Raw genomic sequence first — 16,067 nt, 5'->3', positions numbered from 1 at the left:
AGGCCTCTTCCTCCGTTGGGGGCTCAGCGTTTAAGATGTATAAGTCATTTTGGACCTCGTCCCATTCTATGGCTGGCCTCTCTGACATGCTTCTCCTAAATCTAATATCATATGCTAGCCAGGTCTTCCCTTTTTGAGTGATTTTTACTTCTCTTATTTTATCCATGTAAGCCCATAGTTTTCTGCCATCATTGGGGAATTTCTCTTCGTATATTGTTGCCAATAAGCCAGTTGTCCCAATTCTGTTCTACCTGGGCATTTCTGGCTATGGCTTTCTCTTCTATCTTTTTGGGATCCCTAAAAGCATATTTCCCTTTGCGTTGGGCTTCTATAAGTGAAAAGATTTCTCTGAACTCTTTGGCCCGTATGGCCTCTTTGATTGTGGGGTCAATATTCCATGCTAGGCATCTTTTATATCTATTCAGTATTTCAGTCTGGAAGGATTTCAATTTTAATTCTAATTGGGCATTGCAGATCATTGCTATGTCTGTTTGATTGCTGTTGCTTTGCCCTGTCTGTCCCAGTGGTTCTGTATTGGGGGTTGACCATGCTTTTAAAGCACCTGTTGGGTCTGATGTGGCTGCAGTTGGCGCAATTGTGCTGGCAGCTGTTGGCATTGCTGGCACCTGTGGCAGTGGTGTGGCTGGGGCTGCTGTTGTTGGGATCGTTGCTGGTGGGGTGGTCACCGTTATGGTAGGTTCTAGGGGTATGTTGGAGTTTGTGGGTCCCTGCTCCCCTGTTTGAGGTAATTGTTTCCCCCTCATTTCGCGCAATAATTGTTGCATTTCTGACATGTTTTCGCACAATTTTGCCAGTTTTTTGTTACCTTTTTTAGGGCCATATGTCTCTTTCTGTCTCATTGGTGGTGTTGTGACGTCATCTTGATTGGGTGGTATGAGTGTCCCTTCCCTTGGTAGTCGGTACATATTCTCCCTGACCCATGCCCAACCATAGTGTTCCACTGCCTCGATGGATGCCATAAGGTGGGGTGATTTGGGTTTCTGTGCCGGTGTTGTGGGTTCCTGTGATTTTCGTTTGGGACCCATGTTTCCTTTCAGCCTGTTTGATTAAAAGAAGGATATTTGAAAAAGGCTGTGTTTGCCCCTGCAGGGATCTGAACCCGTGTCAGCAGAGTCTGCACAGATGTCAAAATGACCTCTCTACTTATTGTGCAATAGTACCGTCTATCATGCACATTATAATGCTTGTTGTATTATTTGTGGATTCTTGTGGGCTTGCAAAACATGCTGTTTCACGTGCTGGGTAACTGTATAGTGTTGCCCCAAAAAATATTTTGGTTTATGTTCAGCCAAACTGCAGCAGTGGTCTTTGATGAGCTGAAATTATTTCTTGTGCCCAGATTCCAGTGATGCGTATAAACTATGCCTTTGTTGTTCACTGCAATTAATTGCATGTGCCCTGTTGGCCTGGGCATTAAAAATGCCCCAAATGCTGTATGAACCAAAAGTTGTCTGCCTACTGCCTCAATTACAAATTTCGTTGTACTTTTGTGATAAGGTTTCCCGGAATGGGGTTTCCCCGCAGCCTCTGTATTTAAACTTGCAATATGTCTATTGAAATTGACGCGCAGTGCGCATTCCAGGTCCGCCGGCGAGCAGCTGCCCGCGGATGTTTATCTTTGTTGCACGCGGTTAGAAAAAACAGTGTTCTATTTCATGCTCACAGCCCGGCGTGGCGGCTTACCTGAAATTGATGCTTGCTTGACTGAAGCCACCGCCTACGCCTGGCTGCTCTGCAGGTTCCTCCTTCCTTCGTTGGCCCTGGTAAGTGGAGTCCTGCTGCCCTTTGGTACGTCCCGGGAGACTTTCTTTGTTTGTTCAGTGTTCCCCGCTCGCTGCCGTGCAGAGGTTCATGAACAGTGCAATGTTCAAAGGGAAACAAAGACGCTGCGAATGCAACAAGCTTCAGAGTTTGCTAAAGAAGCAAAGGTTTGGAAGGCACTGAGTAAACAGTGCACCTCCTTTGTGTTTGGGTCCCCGTTCAGGGTCCACAAACTGTTTGTGTTTTTTCAGAGCATGCCGCTCTGTATTTATAAGACCCAGGGGAGCCCTAGGTCTTTGATATGTATAGTAGTGGGGGCTGTTGTGTTCCAGCCCCCAGCTGGATAGCCGACTGTCTGGCCCCCTGGGGGGGCAGGTCTTTGAACTGGATTCCTGCCTGACTGTTGGTTTCCTTAGGTGCTTAGCATGGTGTGCAGTTATAATGTCGAAAACATAATGTCGACTTACAAAAATGTAGAAAAAAAAATGTCGAAATGTTTTTTTTAGAATGTCATATTTTTGTATTTTTTGGGGTCTGCAAGTAAGAAAAATGTTAAAACAGAAAACACATTTTTAAAAAGGGGGTTGGGGGAAACCCCCCATTTCGAACAAAAAAAAAAGAAAAAAAGACATTTGAATTCTTGTTTTCGACATTTTGACTTTCGACATTATGTATTTCGATATTATCACTATAAACCGCTTAGCACCTTGCCGTATGGAGGAAGGGTGCGGTGATTGTTCACACCTCACCCTTCCTCAGCTTTGTGTTGTACAGACTGCGTGTCTCTCTGGCTTGGGGGAAGGAGAGGAGCAGAGAGGGGGAGAGTTTGGGCTGCCCTTCTCCAGGCCTGCTCATGGTAACAGCAGTTACCCTGCCTCGCTTTGGGCGGCCCTGCAGCATTGCCCATAATTGGAAGTATTTGATAGTTGGGACAGTCCCATATATGCTATCATATGATTTGGTTCAGGGAGTTTCTCACAGGAACAGGAGTCCTTGTCCCCTAAGGGTGAGTCTCTCCCTGTGAGGTCCCACTTGCCACAACCCATGAGGAGGGTGTTGCGGAGTGGGCTCACTTCCTAGCATCACAGGGTGGAGGCTTCCCCTTGGGAGAAGTGACAAGTTCCCTCGATTCATCACACACCCCTTATGCTTTAAATGACATATAGAGGGGTCCTAATATTTATTCATAGATTGTCCCAAAGGTACAGAGTTACATTCATATGGATGTGTTTGTTCGGCATTTGTTGGCCTGGGAGCCAAAAGTATCTCCTGGTGCCTGTTGGTATCAAGCTAACGAGGCTCTTCTAGGCTATAAGCAGGAGCTAAATAGCGTGCAGCTCCCCTCAATTTTGAAACTCTGGTAGGATTCTCACACGCATTTATTTAACAGGATGTTAACACTCCAAGCCCACTTGATGTGACATTTTAAATATAAAACACAAAACACACAATTCAATACAATGAGTCGCACTGTAGTGTTCCATAAATGGTACAATGCTATCTGGACTGACTTTGTGTGAGAATTTAAACAGTAATGCCAAAAAGCAATGCTTTAATTGAATCAAATTGACTCAGGACATCGCCCAGAAAACACATATACCACATGCTCATTACAGCACATTGGGTAAGGACATTCCTGGCTTTCTCTGGCATATCCACATTTTTACATCTGCAACAGGTTTGTTGACTTGTAGGATATCTTAGTATACATCCTGGATCTTTAACAGCAGGAACTGATTTATACGGAGACGTAGTCTAAAGTCTCGAACCAACGGGCTCTGACCTTTGACAAGGTAAGCCTGTGTCTTTAGGTATTTATGTGATACGCCTGTAACGTATCTATAGTTGCGTAGTTTTTCCAAAAAAGTGTAGTTTCTTACCCAGTCCCACCATTTTTCCATCTTTTTTGTATATATACCTTTCAGTATCTTGTACTGGGTTCCTTTTTAAAAATCTGGCAACCAGGGGGGCGCTGTTGTGCCCAGCGAAGATGGCCGCCTGATTTTCGGCTCCGTACTGCGAGGCACCTTCTCATCGTGATTCTCCTGTCTGCCCCGGCGCCACGATCATCCGTCACTCCAGAGAGACTGCTGGGAAGTCCGGGCACCCGCGGTCCAACCGCCGCCCACGGAGCCGCTCCTGCTGCGGAGATACGACCCGCCGCGGGTTGGGCGGGAGAGAGTGCTTCCCTGACCCCGCACACAGATCCGTGGGATCACAGTGGAGTCCCGCGGCTTGAGGCCTCCTGAGGGGGAGGGGCGCTTCACTCGGTTGCGCACTCGCCCTCCCCCACTTGCTGCGAGAGCGGCTGGCCTCGTCCTCCCTAATCCTGTGGACATCGGGTCCGGACTCCAGAGCGATCCGCTCCGCTGCCCCGTCCTGGGCGGCGTGCTGCCAAACCTCCATCACGGACTGGACGGAAGCGGGTGCGCCCCCGGCCCCTACTCTTGACTTCGCGAGGCCGCTCCGGTGACAAGCGGCTCGCGGTCCACTGTGGGGTTGGTGCGCTCTGCTTGATCTGTACGGCCACCCCCCCACCGGCTACGGGCACTGCTGGCCTCATCCTCTTCACCAAGGAGCCCCCCCACTACGGACTTCAGAGCGCTCCGCTCCGCTACCCCATCCTGGGGGGCGTGCTGCACACCACTGGGACTCTGGGATTCCGGCTGCGGGCGGTGAGTTCCCCCCTTCCTCCGGACCCCGATCCCCGGCCCCACGACCCTTATATCCCAGGGGCCGCGGGTATCTCTTGGGCCCTCCGGGCACGAGGTGAGATGAGTTGTGTGCACCCCGGGTCTGCCTCATTCCAACCTTGCCGCACCATAAACACTCTTCCCCGGACCCGTGGCCTGCGGTGGCAGTCCTCGCCGACATAGCAATTTATTTCTGAGACACTCTGAGGAATCTACCCCTTCGGCTGCTCTCCCTCCCGCACCGGAGTGCGCTGGGACCACCAACCACCAACATTCCAGGTGCCTCTGCTTCTGGGCCCCAATTGCCCTTGGATCCCTCCTTCCACTGACCGCTTTACTGCTTCTATCGGGGGCATTCCTCTCCAGTGGTCTCTCCCCCAGCCAACAACCCCCCCTCAGGCCCTCAGGAGGTGGTAACCCACACAGAAACATCATCAACGGTTTCCCACCGAACCCCCCGTCTGGGGGACCTAATCTCCAAGGGTGTTCCGGGGTCCATCCACTCGCCTTCAGTGATCTGCACTGTATACCACCCACCTCACTGCATTGTACGGTCGGGGTCTTCTACACCATATCAACACCTGCGACTCCGGCTACTACTGCCTCTACTACTGGTCACCACCACTCGGACCCTGTCCACCCCTACAGACTTTCCGGCGAGGTGTTCAGGTCCGCCTGAAGTTTATCGACCCCCTCGTGCTCCGGCGGGACCCCCCATCGGAGACACCATACCCCTTCCTTCCTGGTGCTCTGCCTGGGCCTCCCGCTCACACGTCTCCCTGACGATCCTGGTGTCTCCCCTTGTGGCCCTACCCTATCTCTTTTGCACTCAAGGTTCCCCCCCTTCCGGCAACATGTCAACACGAACCGGCAAGAAACAATCCTCCATCAATATCTTCACGAAACCCTCGGGGACCCCCGGAGCTGAGGCGTCATCACTGGAACCTTCCCCCTCACTGGTACTGGAACCACCCGACTCCCAGAAAATGATGGAGTTTATCCGAGAGGGGTTCACCACACTTCATAGTAAACTCGATGACATGAACGGCACGATCTCATCCATCAAAGCACACATGGAGAGGACTGATGGTCGGGTTACAGAGATCGAGACACGAGTGAGCGCCGCCGAGGACGGTCTGGGTTCCCTTCGTGCGGAGGTCTCCACGCTATCTGCCCGCGTTACGGAGGTTGAGAAGAAGAACGAAGACCTCGAATCCCGTTCGAGGCGCAACAACCTCCGTATAATCGGGGTGCCAGAGGATGATATACATGAACCCATGGAAGACTACGTGGAAGGCATGCTACTCCAACTCCTTGACTCCCCTAAACTTTCCCCGCAGTTTGCGATCGAGAGGGCCCACCGCTCACTTATGGCAAAACCTAAACCTGGAGCACCCCCACGCCCGATCATAGCCAGGGTCTTGAACTTTCGCGACCGCGATGCACTCCTCAGGGCGGCGAGGGCCAAGGGGGACCTCCTCCTAGGCGCAGCCAGGATCCATCTATATCCAGACTTTTCTGTGGCAGTTCAACGTGAGCGAAAAACCTTCCTGGCAGTGAAGAAGAGGCTGCGCGACCTCCATGTTAAATATGCAATGTTATACCCCGCCAAACTGCGTATCGAACACACAAACCGGGTATACTTTTTCACGCTCCCCGAGGAGGCATCCAGGTTCATTGATGAACACTTTCCTGGCTGAAATGCCCCCTCGACGGCCACTGACACTTGCTCGCAACAGATCGCCCCAACTGTTGAACTGACACCGTCTAATCCTGCTTGGCTGGATTTCTGTAATTCCGCTATTACCTGATAAGTCTATTGAGTAGTGCCTCATTCACACTTTTGACAAAATGTTGGTATCACTGTTGTTGTTTCTCACTGTGATTGTTGCCCCCAGATTCACTGGCCCTTCACAACATGGCCGGGTCGCCGGGCAGTCTCCTGCTCGGTCCACCCCCCTCCCTGATGGGCTATGGTGGCCCGCCAAATGCTTTTCTCCCCCTGGTTCACCTCTCCTTAGGATTCTCTCTCGGTTCTCGCAGTTAAGCTAATACGCTTCTTGGTCCAGTGGATCGGTTATACACACTTTTTCACTCCAGTTCTCTTGTTCCACCACCTGCTGCCCATTTCCCCCACCGTCACCCATGGAACCTCCCCTGGGTGGGTACGGGTAATACTAGTGGGCATTATGTTTATCCTTAAATTGCCTTAAGGTTCGGAGCATCGCCGCCAGGCCGGTACACAGGCCCCCCAGGCGTTGATGCCATCGTGTTTGTTCTGGTTGCTTGGGTGTGGGTTGTTCATCCCTTCGTTTGGGGGGGGGATGTGGGAGGGGGAGGGGGGATCGGGGTTAAATGTTAAAAGCAGCTTGGTATTCTCAGAAAGAGCAGAGCCCGAAGCATCATGGCCCCGTCGGCGTTTTCAATTGATCCACAGTAAGCACCGCCCATGGGGAGCACATTTCCACCCGCCCGTATTTCTTTATGGCTATCCCTGGAGGGTCGAGTGAGGAAACCCTGACATTTATGAGTTGGAACGTGCGGGGATTGGGTAATCATAAGAAAATGAGGTTACTACAACTTCAAGCCGAGAGGCATGGGACTAAAATCCTCTTCCTTCAGGAGACACATGCCTGCACAGAATACTGCGAAAAATTTGCTAAAACATGGGGCCCCCAAAGGTACTTTACCACCTATTCCACTCAGAGCCGCAGGGTTATGACCCTTATTCACAGAAGCCTCAGATACAACCCCATAGCCACGATTATCGACCCCCTGGGCAGATACGTTTTACTCCATGGTATCCTACAGAATAAGGAAGTAGTCCTGTTGAATATATACGGTCCCAACATTGATGATCCCGGATTTTACTCTGATCTTATAACTCTCTTAGATGGCTTCCCTCTGGTACCGATTCTCTGGGGAGGCAATTTCAACACAATATTCGACGTGGACTTGGACAGATCTGGCTCCAGACCCCGTCAACTCTCCAGAGCGGCTTACACTACACTCTCCTCTCTTCCCCGTTTATCCTTATTTGACGCATGGAGGCTTCTCTACCCTGATTCCCGCTCTTATTCCTTCTACTCTACGGTCCACGATTCCTTCTCTCGGATCGACAGATGGCTGTTGTCTGATGGGCTAATAAGGAGTGTATCTGGCATGACAATCCTCCCCAGGACCCTATCCGATCACTCCCCTGTAACCGTTACACTATGCTGGGGCCCAGATCGGGATCGATCCAGATACTGGAGAATGAAGCCGCATTCTTTACTCGATTCGGTATTTAGCTCTGAGATGGAGTCGGCGATCGAGGAGTTTTTCGAGATCAATACCAACTCCGTGTCCTCGCAGGCTACCCTCTGGGAATCCTTTAAGGTCTACATCAGAGGCATTGCCCTCTCCAAGGAAAATGGCATCCTCAAAACTATTCGCAGGGAGATCGCCGAGAGCGAGGCCACGTTATCCTCACTTGAAGCTCGGTATTCCCTAGATCCAACCCCTGTAACCCTCGCCTTAATCGGCACTGAATTGGACACCTTCCGCGCTCTCGCGGACCGCGAGCTGAAGTTTCTTGATAATCCCGGGCGGGCGAGGAGGTACGGTGAGGGCGAACGCCCTGGCCGTCTCCTAGCCAGACTCCTCCGCCATGAGTTTGGCTCCCCGCCCATTCCCGGAATTCAGAGACCCGATGGTTCCATGGCCACCTCCCCTGGAGATATCAATGTGGAATTCCTTTCCTTCTACCAATCTCTATATGCACACTCTGACAGTGCCACCGACGCAGAGATCGATGCTTTCCTAAATGGTCTCCCACTCTCGGTTCTCTCTCCCGACACCATCGGATCCCTCGAGAGTCCATTCACCCCTGAGGAGTTCTCAGATGCTATAGACTCTCTATCCTCGGGTAAGGCCCCAGGTTCAGACGGTATCCCCGTCGAGTTTTATAAACAGTTCAAATCCCTCCTGCTCCCCCGCCTGGTGACTCTATGGGAGGAATCGTTGGAGGCGGGCCAGTTCCCCCCTTCACTCCGCGAAGCCACCATAACAGTCCTACTAAAACCTAACAAACCCCCGACTCAATGCGGCTCTTACCGCCCGCTCTCACTGATCAACTGTGACGTTAAAATTTTCGCAAAATTACTCGCCCTACGACTGGTCCCTTACATGCCACACATCATCCACCCTGACCAAGCGGGGTTCATCCCGGGCCGCTCCACTTCCTTAAATCTGAGACGTCTTTTCAATATTATGAGCAGAGTGAACCCTGGCGTACACGCGGTGGCCGCGACCCTAGACATGCAAAAAGCTTTTGATTCTGTCTCGTGGAGCTACCTTTGGCGGGTGCTCGATAAATGCAAATTTGGTCCCACCTTTGTATCCTGGGTCAAGCTACTTTACTCCAACCCCGTCGCCAGAGTTCGCACTGAGGACCGCTGCTCCCCCCTATTCCAAATAGCTAGGGGCACCAGACAAGGCTGTCCCTTCTCGCCCTTAATCTTCGCTGTGGCAATGGAGCCGTTTGCGGACATGCTTCGCCAGAACCATGCACATAGAGGTCTACGTACGGCCGGCTCCTCAGATATAGTCTCTCTATATGCCGATGATGCTCTTCTCTATATCCGCTCCCCCGAAACTAACCTAGCCCCAATACTTGCAGACATTGCTCTCTTCGGGCGGATCTCCGGTCTCACAGTGAACTGCTCTAAATCAACCCTTTTTCCTCTCACACCCAGTACGCTCCCCCCTCCCGATACCTTGGGATTCGCATGGGCCCAATCTAGATTCACTTACCTGGGCGTAGTGGTGTCACGTCATACTGAACGAGTCTTGGAAGATAATTTTCAGTCATACCTCACAAACCTTATGATAAAAATACAGGGCTGGATCAAACTTCCGATCTCACTGGCAGGCAGGATAGGGGTACTGAAGATGGTGGTACTCCCCCAACTCCTGTACAGGTTTGCTAATATTCCGCTGTGGCCAGGAGTTGAATTCTTTCAGACATTGACACGCTCTCTTAACTCCTTCCTCTGGCATTCCGGTGCGGTCCGCCTTAAGCTTAAGACCCTCTCTGCCCCAATGGAGGCGGGTGGCTTTGGGGCACCAGACTTCCTCAAGTACTGGCTGGCGGCTCAACTCCAGCATACTGCACACTGGTTCAACATATCAGACCCCCCGCCCCACGTTAGACTGGAAAGGCTGTCAGTCAGCGATCGCGACATTCGATCTCTGGTGTTCATGCCAACCCCGGCGGTACCAGACTCACTTGACCCAGCGACATGCACATCCTTGGCCTTGTCCAAATCCTGGCAAATGTTGGGCATCACCCATCCCTTTCACGGTAACTTTCCAATTTGGAATTTCCTCCCTGGGGTCCCACGAGTTCCTCCCTCCGTGGTTCGCACATGGGCCGAGGCGGGTTATGAACTGCTGCGCGATATATTCGAACAAGGTAATTTTATAGAATGGCCCGACCTCCCGGCCCCCCTTAGACGGAAACCTTCCGTCTGGCTTCAGTATTCATCCCTACGTAGAGTCCTCAAACACAAGTACACAGGCTTCCCAACATTGCCACCTGACGAACCTGCAATCACCGAGCTTTCCTCACCTGACCCAATGAGGGGCAAAATCTCCAGACTATACACCTTACTCCAAACCAGGTCACCCCCCACATTCCCCAAACTACGGCGCTCCTGGGAGACAGATCTCGGCCTCGAGATAACCGATGAACGTTGGTCCCACATGTGTGCACGGATCCATGGGGTGTCCTTCAACTCCCGGTTCAAACTGATCCAATTTAAGGTGACTCACAGGTACCACTACACCCCGACCAGGCTACATCACATCTCTAGTGACTCCTCCCCTAGGTGCCCTAGATGCGGCTACGAGGAGGCCGATTACATCCACATGATCTGGTCATGTCCTCGACTCACCCAATTCTGGACCTCAGTGTGCTCCACTACATCGACCATCCTCGAATCTCCCTTCCTTCCATCTCCAATGAAATGCCTATTTCATGATTTCCCTGAACTCCACCGCGACTCCAGGAAACTGGCCGGTCTCTGCATGCTACTAGCGGTGCGTACAATCCTACTCTGCTGGTTACGGCCTACCCCCCCCACCCACGCGCAGTGGCTCAAAGCAGTTACATGGGCCTCCGACACTGAAGAATCCTGGGCGGTCCAACAACCCGCCTGCTCCAGGCCTAGAGACATATGGCAGAAGTTCCGCTCGTTCATGTCCTCCACTGACACCGACTCAGATTCCGTATCCCCAGCTCCCTCTCCTAACTCAACCTCAGGTGGCCCCTGAGCTGTCTTTCATTTACCTTTTATTTCGACCCTCTATGGGCCCCCTGGTGCTTATGTCGTTACCCTTTCCTTTATGTATCCCATTGATATGTATTGCATGTAATATGCCGATTGCCCTGTTTTGCTTCTAAAGGCTCTATTGTTATTCACCTGTATCTGTGTTACCAAGCTGAATGAATAAACAAAAGTTTAAAAAAAAAATCTGGCAACCAGCCTAACAATTGCATTCCTCGTTTAGATCCCGATAACTTTGAATTGTTCCCCCTCTTTTGTCCGTCTTGTGGCTTTGCCCCAGTATACTCAATGATGGGCACTTTGGGTTTCTGCTTAACTTCAAATACAGCAAACCCCTGTGAATCGATGCCTAAGCCTTTAAAGACAATCAGACCCAATTCAAGTTTCAAATAGGTCATGGACGTCGCCGGTGGGAGGCTTTTAATCTTTTTCCAGAAGAGGCCCTCTAGTACATGAAGCCAAGAAAGGTCCCTCATGGCTAGCACTTCCAATCCGTAAAGGATGGCAGGCACGAAACTCTGCTTGTACAGCTTGATGATTCCTTCTGGCGTATAGCCTGCAGATTGTCTGGCAAACCTATTTACAGCGTACATTGGTTGGCTGACTTTTCGCTTCTTCGCTTCTATGATGGTATTATAATTACAGCTAGCAGCCAGTTCTAGTCCTAAGCCCCAAGTATGTGTAACTACTTACATATTCCAGTTTTCCCACTTCAAAGCCTAGATTTACCACAAGGAACTTTCTGCCGCTACAACCAAAATTTTTGTTTAATTCATGTTTATAGCAAGATCATGTTTCAATACGCATTCCATCAGGGCCCTTCACCTGGCTTTAGCGTCATTTATGGTCCGGTCCTAGGACCAAACCATCAGCATAAAGAGAACAGGTCACTAGACTAGTACTAATTTTTTTCTGAGAAGTCAGTCTCAGTCAAAATCGATTTTGACCGATCCGACAGGTACAGGTTAAACAACACGGGGGGCCAACGTACATCCCTGTTTGACCCCCATTATTAATTTTTACCTCAGCTGATAGTAATCCTGAGTTATCCAGCCTGACCTGTACACTTATAATACCAAAACAGCTCCACATATATGCACTATCACATGGATGTCCTAATAAAAACAATTCAAGCTTCAGTATAGATAGTATTTATTATGTGAACAGTACAGAAATAACTCCTGTGTGTTTGATACTGAGATTGCCGACATGTGTTTCGACCTAAGTCTTTCTCAAGGCACAGTATCAGATATATATTTCACATTTAGTCAAATATATTAATGATCAGTTCATAGAAAATTCTAATCAATAGTACCGTTAGCTCATTCGCAAATCTAGAAAGATTCCACATATCATTGCAATGAACAAAAACAATTACATACAAAAATAACAATAAGATATTGGGAAAACAAGAAGGGGAGAGGGGAAAGGAGACAAAAGAAGTTATCCCACACTTATTGAGTCAACATATCATATTCAATCACATTATCCACCGCTATAAATTGTGACACCAAAAAAATCGACTTTTACCCTGTGTGATTCAGAGTGTTTTTCTTGTCATTAACTTACACGTCATTCAGAGACATTCAAGATCAACCTCACACAAAGGCCTCACATGTAACCACTTCAAATTGGTGAACCCAATAATAATGTCACCACATTTAAGTTGCACAATTTTGTATAATCAAGCAAGATTCCTCTTAAGTCTGAATTTGGAGTATACCATCTTGATGGAGGCAGGACATTGTATACCAACATATTGCTACCTTAAAATATCTATATTTCCAACAATTGAGTAGCTGGATGAAGACAATAAAGTGTAGAGTGTTGTCAATTGCATACTCTATAAATTGTTCTTAATCTATATCCTGAATAATGTCAAATTTCATAATGATTCTGGTGACCCCACTGGTGAAATACCAACTGTTACCCATTCCATTGTGTTATTAGTCAAACACCATGCTTGGTAGAGACACCCATCCTTTAGTTTGTGAAATAATATAAATTAAAAATATATGTATTCCAGAAACCACGTTCCGCTGTGCATAGTTCATAAAGTCTTATGGCAGGTAAACACACTTACTGTTGCCTGATTCATATCACTTTAATATACATAGCTATCTTCTGATAGGCATCTGATCAAGATTTCTTGAGGTTTCAACGTGTTATTCAAATTTTATAAAGACTAAAGAAGCATTATTTTTGAATCAGCTTGTTGCCCATCTTAGGTGAAATGAAACACCATATTGACATAATATTGTTGATTTACTTATTACTTATTATAGTGTTACCTATTCTCCGATTGCTAGCGCTGTCACTGTTGCTCTGACTTCGGCCGGCTCCATACGGATAGTTCGTTCAGAAAGGGAAATCTCCTATTCTACTGGTGAGCAGTGTCATCTGATTAATACAAAAGAAACATGCAAAGTGTGCGTTTAACTGATACAGATGATTACTGGTTGATTATTTTTGGTCAAAGTTACCGTTCTGTTGATCATTCCTACCAGAAATCATTACGGGCGCAGCATACGCGCATTAATTACGACTTGATTCCTCATGTTCTGGCGATAACCACTAACCACTTCCTAGTTCCTTGATTATATAGGCTCTGTTGTTGATCAGGTGACGTGTCAACTGTCACATGAGTCTGCATCTAGTAATGCCTGTCATTAGACCGCATTAGACATGATCTTTATTAAAATGTACACTTCCTGTTCTATAGATTCTGTTCCGTATTCCATAGTGTAATATTCACATTGTAACCATGTTCCAATGGTAAAGTAAAACAGTATTATGATGCCTCGTTTTATTTTGCCGATCTGATATTTGCTAATATTACATATTGGTGTACCAGTCACACCTAGTTATGATTATTTTACTAGAGATCCTATTGCTAATTCCTAGTTGGAAATTGGCAGGAAATAACACACAAGGCTCAGGATTACCGGAACCGGAATTAGAAACATTTTAAATATGTCAAACTCTTTACATAATGTCGCCTATTACTGGAATGATACCTCTTACTAATGTATCATTGAACAATTGCCACAGATGGCTTTACAATGCCTGTTACCTCACCTCATTCCAGCATCTCTCACAACATATGTACAACAGTAATAAGAACATATTTGAAAACAAAAAAGATACTTGGGTTTCTCTGTCTTTCTGAGTAGAACGAGGCTTACGCACAAAAATCTCTCAGGGCACTATTGTGGCTCTTTATAAAAACATGTTCAGTTCATATTCCTTATTGAATCCAAGTTTGGTACATCTCAAATTACAGATCATCTGTGCTTCCAATTGGCAGAGAAACAGTTGACGATCACTTGTGTGGGCTTGTGTTTGTTGTAAGCCCACAAAGCGAATATCCTTCTTGTTGTCAAGTTGGTGATTAGTTTGCTAATGAGTGGCAAAAGGAAGCTTAGGATCTTGACTATTCAAGTTTATTAAATGCTCTCGTATCCTAATCCGCAATTCACAGATAGTACTTCCAATTTATATTTTATCGCATACACATACCACTGCATATACAACATATTTGGATTCACAATTAATGAAGTCCTGTATTTCAATTTGAAGACCGTACAAAATGCCTTGTAGGCGAGAGGGCAAACTGACAAAAATTGCAGTTTCCACATTTGTGAAAACCTAATACTGGGCTACTTAGCCAATTAGTAACACTCCTGCTATCAGGTTTGGGTTCAAGAAACGAAAGACTCAATTTATTTTTGAGAGTCTGAGATTTAGTAAAGATTATTTTCGGATGCTGTGTGATATATTGTGCCAGAGTCTAACTTGAGGAGGTGCCAATGTTTATTTAATAACCCATACAGGCATTTGCTGTTCTGTGAATACCTTGTAATGAAGCTGACCTTCTCAGGATATCCTTGCTTCTGTGAAGGTTCTTTACTCAGCAAAGAGTCTCTGTTTAGGAGATTTGTTCTTAAGTGTTTTGGATACATTTTGCGGAGTAACCTCGTTCCTTGAATCTCTGCCCGAACAGTTCACATTCTTGGTGATATGGTTGGTTCGAACTACAATTTCTTCTTGCACGTTGGAATTCACTCATCGAAATGTTATTGATCACTGATTTATTTATGGCAACTAGTGGCATACAAGGTTGAGTTAACTGCTGTTGATTTACGGTGTGTCAGTGTGTGTAGTGTATAATTATCTATAAAGATTTGAAGATCAAGAAAGTCAATGGTTACTGCATCCACTTGGACTGTAAATGCAATGCCATAGGTGTTCCTGTTGAGATATTGAACAAAAGAGGCAAATCGTTCACTAGATCTATTCCATATTAGCAAAACATCATCAATATACTGTTTCCATAAATGGATTTCTGTGGAAAATTGCATGTTGTAAATGTATGTGTGCTCCAATAAACCCATAAAGAGGTTGGCAAAGGAGGGTGCATACTTTTCTCCCATAGCTACACCTCTCGTCTGAAGAAAGTAATGTTTGTCACAAAAACAATTGATTACGATTAAGGATGAATTCCAAAAAAGATTAGATCATTTGTATGTGTGTGGTATGTGAAATAAATGTATATTTAAAACAGCAGACAAACCGCGGAGCGGTCCGCGGAGTCGGGAAGCAGAGTCTTTGGTACTGCTCACACGACCCACTTGTGTCCATGTGTGCTTTTGCTGCAAGAGGCGGGTAGTCTTCTTTTGCTGTTTAGCCCTTTAAAACAGTAGACAGACCGCGGAGCAGGCCGCAAAGTTGGGAACCAGAATCTTTGGGTCTTTGGGCTCTGCAGGCACCGCGGCTCGCTGGCCCGTCACAGTCCTCCATTTTCCTCCTTATTGATCCTGGAACTCTGGTCTTGGACACGGTGACTGCTGGGAGTCTTGTACTTCTTATCCCCACCTTGGAACAGTGAGGTGCAGCCTCAGAAGAAAGGAATACAGGCAACCAGATTTGGATGAAAGGATCCCGAAAGGCATTTGGAGTCGGAGGCCAGGCTTAAGAAGTGCCGCACCAGAATCACGTTCCAAGCAGGACGTAAGACCCAGGACACAAGTAAGATCCAAGTAAAAAGGTTTTGGAGGGGGAGCACCCACAGCGGGAGCGGAAGACTGCTGGGGTCACCCTTTGAGCCTACTCGCCTGAACGGGTACCACCCCTTGAGCACTCCACAGCCCCGGGTTGTACGATTCAAGGATGGGGTGGGCTGGGGGAGCAGGAAGACATTAGTGTCACTCCGGCTAACTGGGACCCAATTGTATCTGAGGCTTGGGGATTCCCAGACAGTGAA

Source organism: Ambystoma mexicanum, chromosome 1p (assembly GCF_040938575.1).
Source record: "Ambystoma mexicanum isolate Mex_15411 chromosome 1p, UKY_AmexF1_1, whole genome shotgun sequence".
Lineage (NCBI taxonomy): Eukaryota > Metazoa > Chordata > Amphibia > Caudata > Ambystomatidae > Ambystoma > Ambystoma mexicanum.
The sequence above is the reverse complement of the archived record's forward strand: the minus strand, read 5'-3'. Positions refer to the sequence as shown.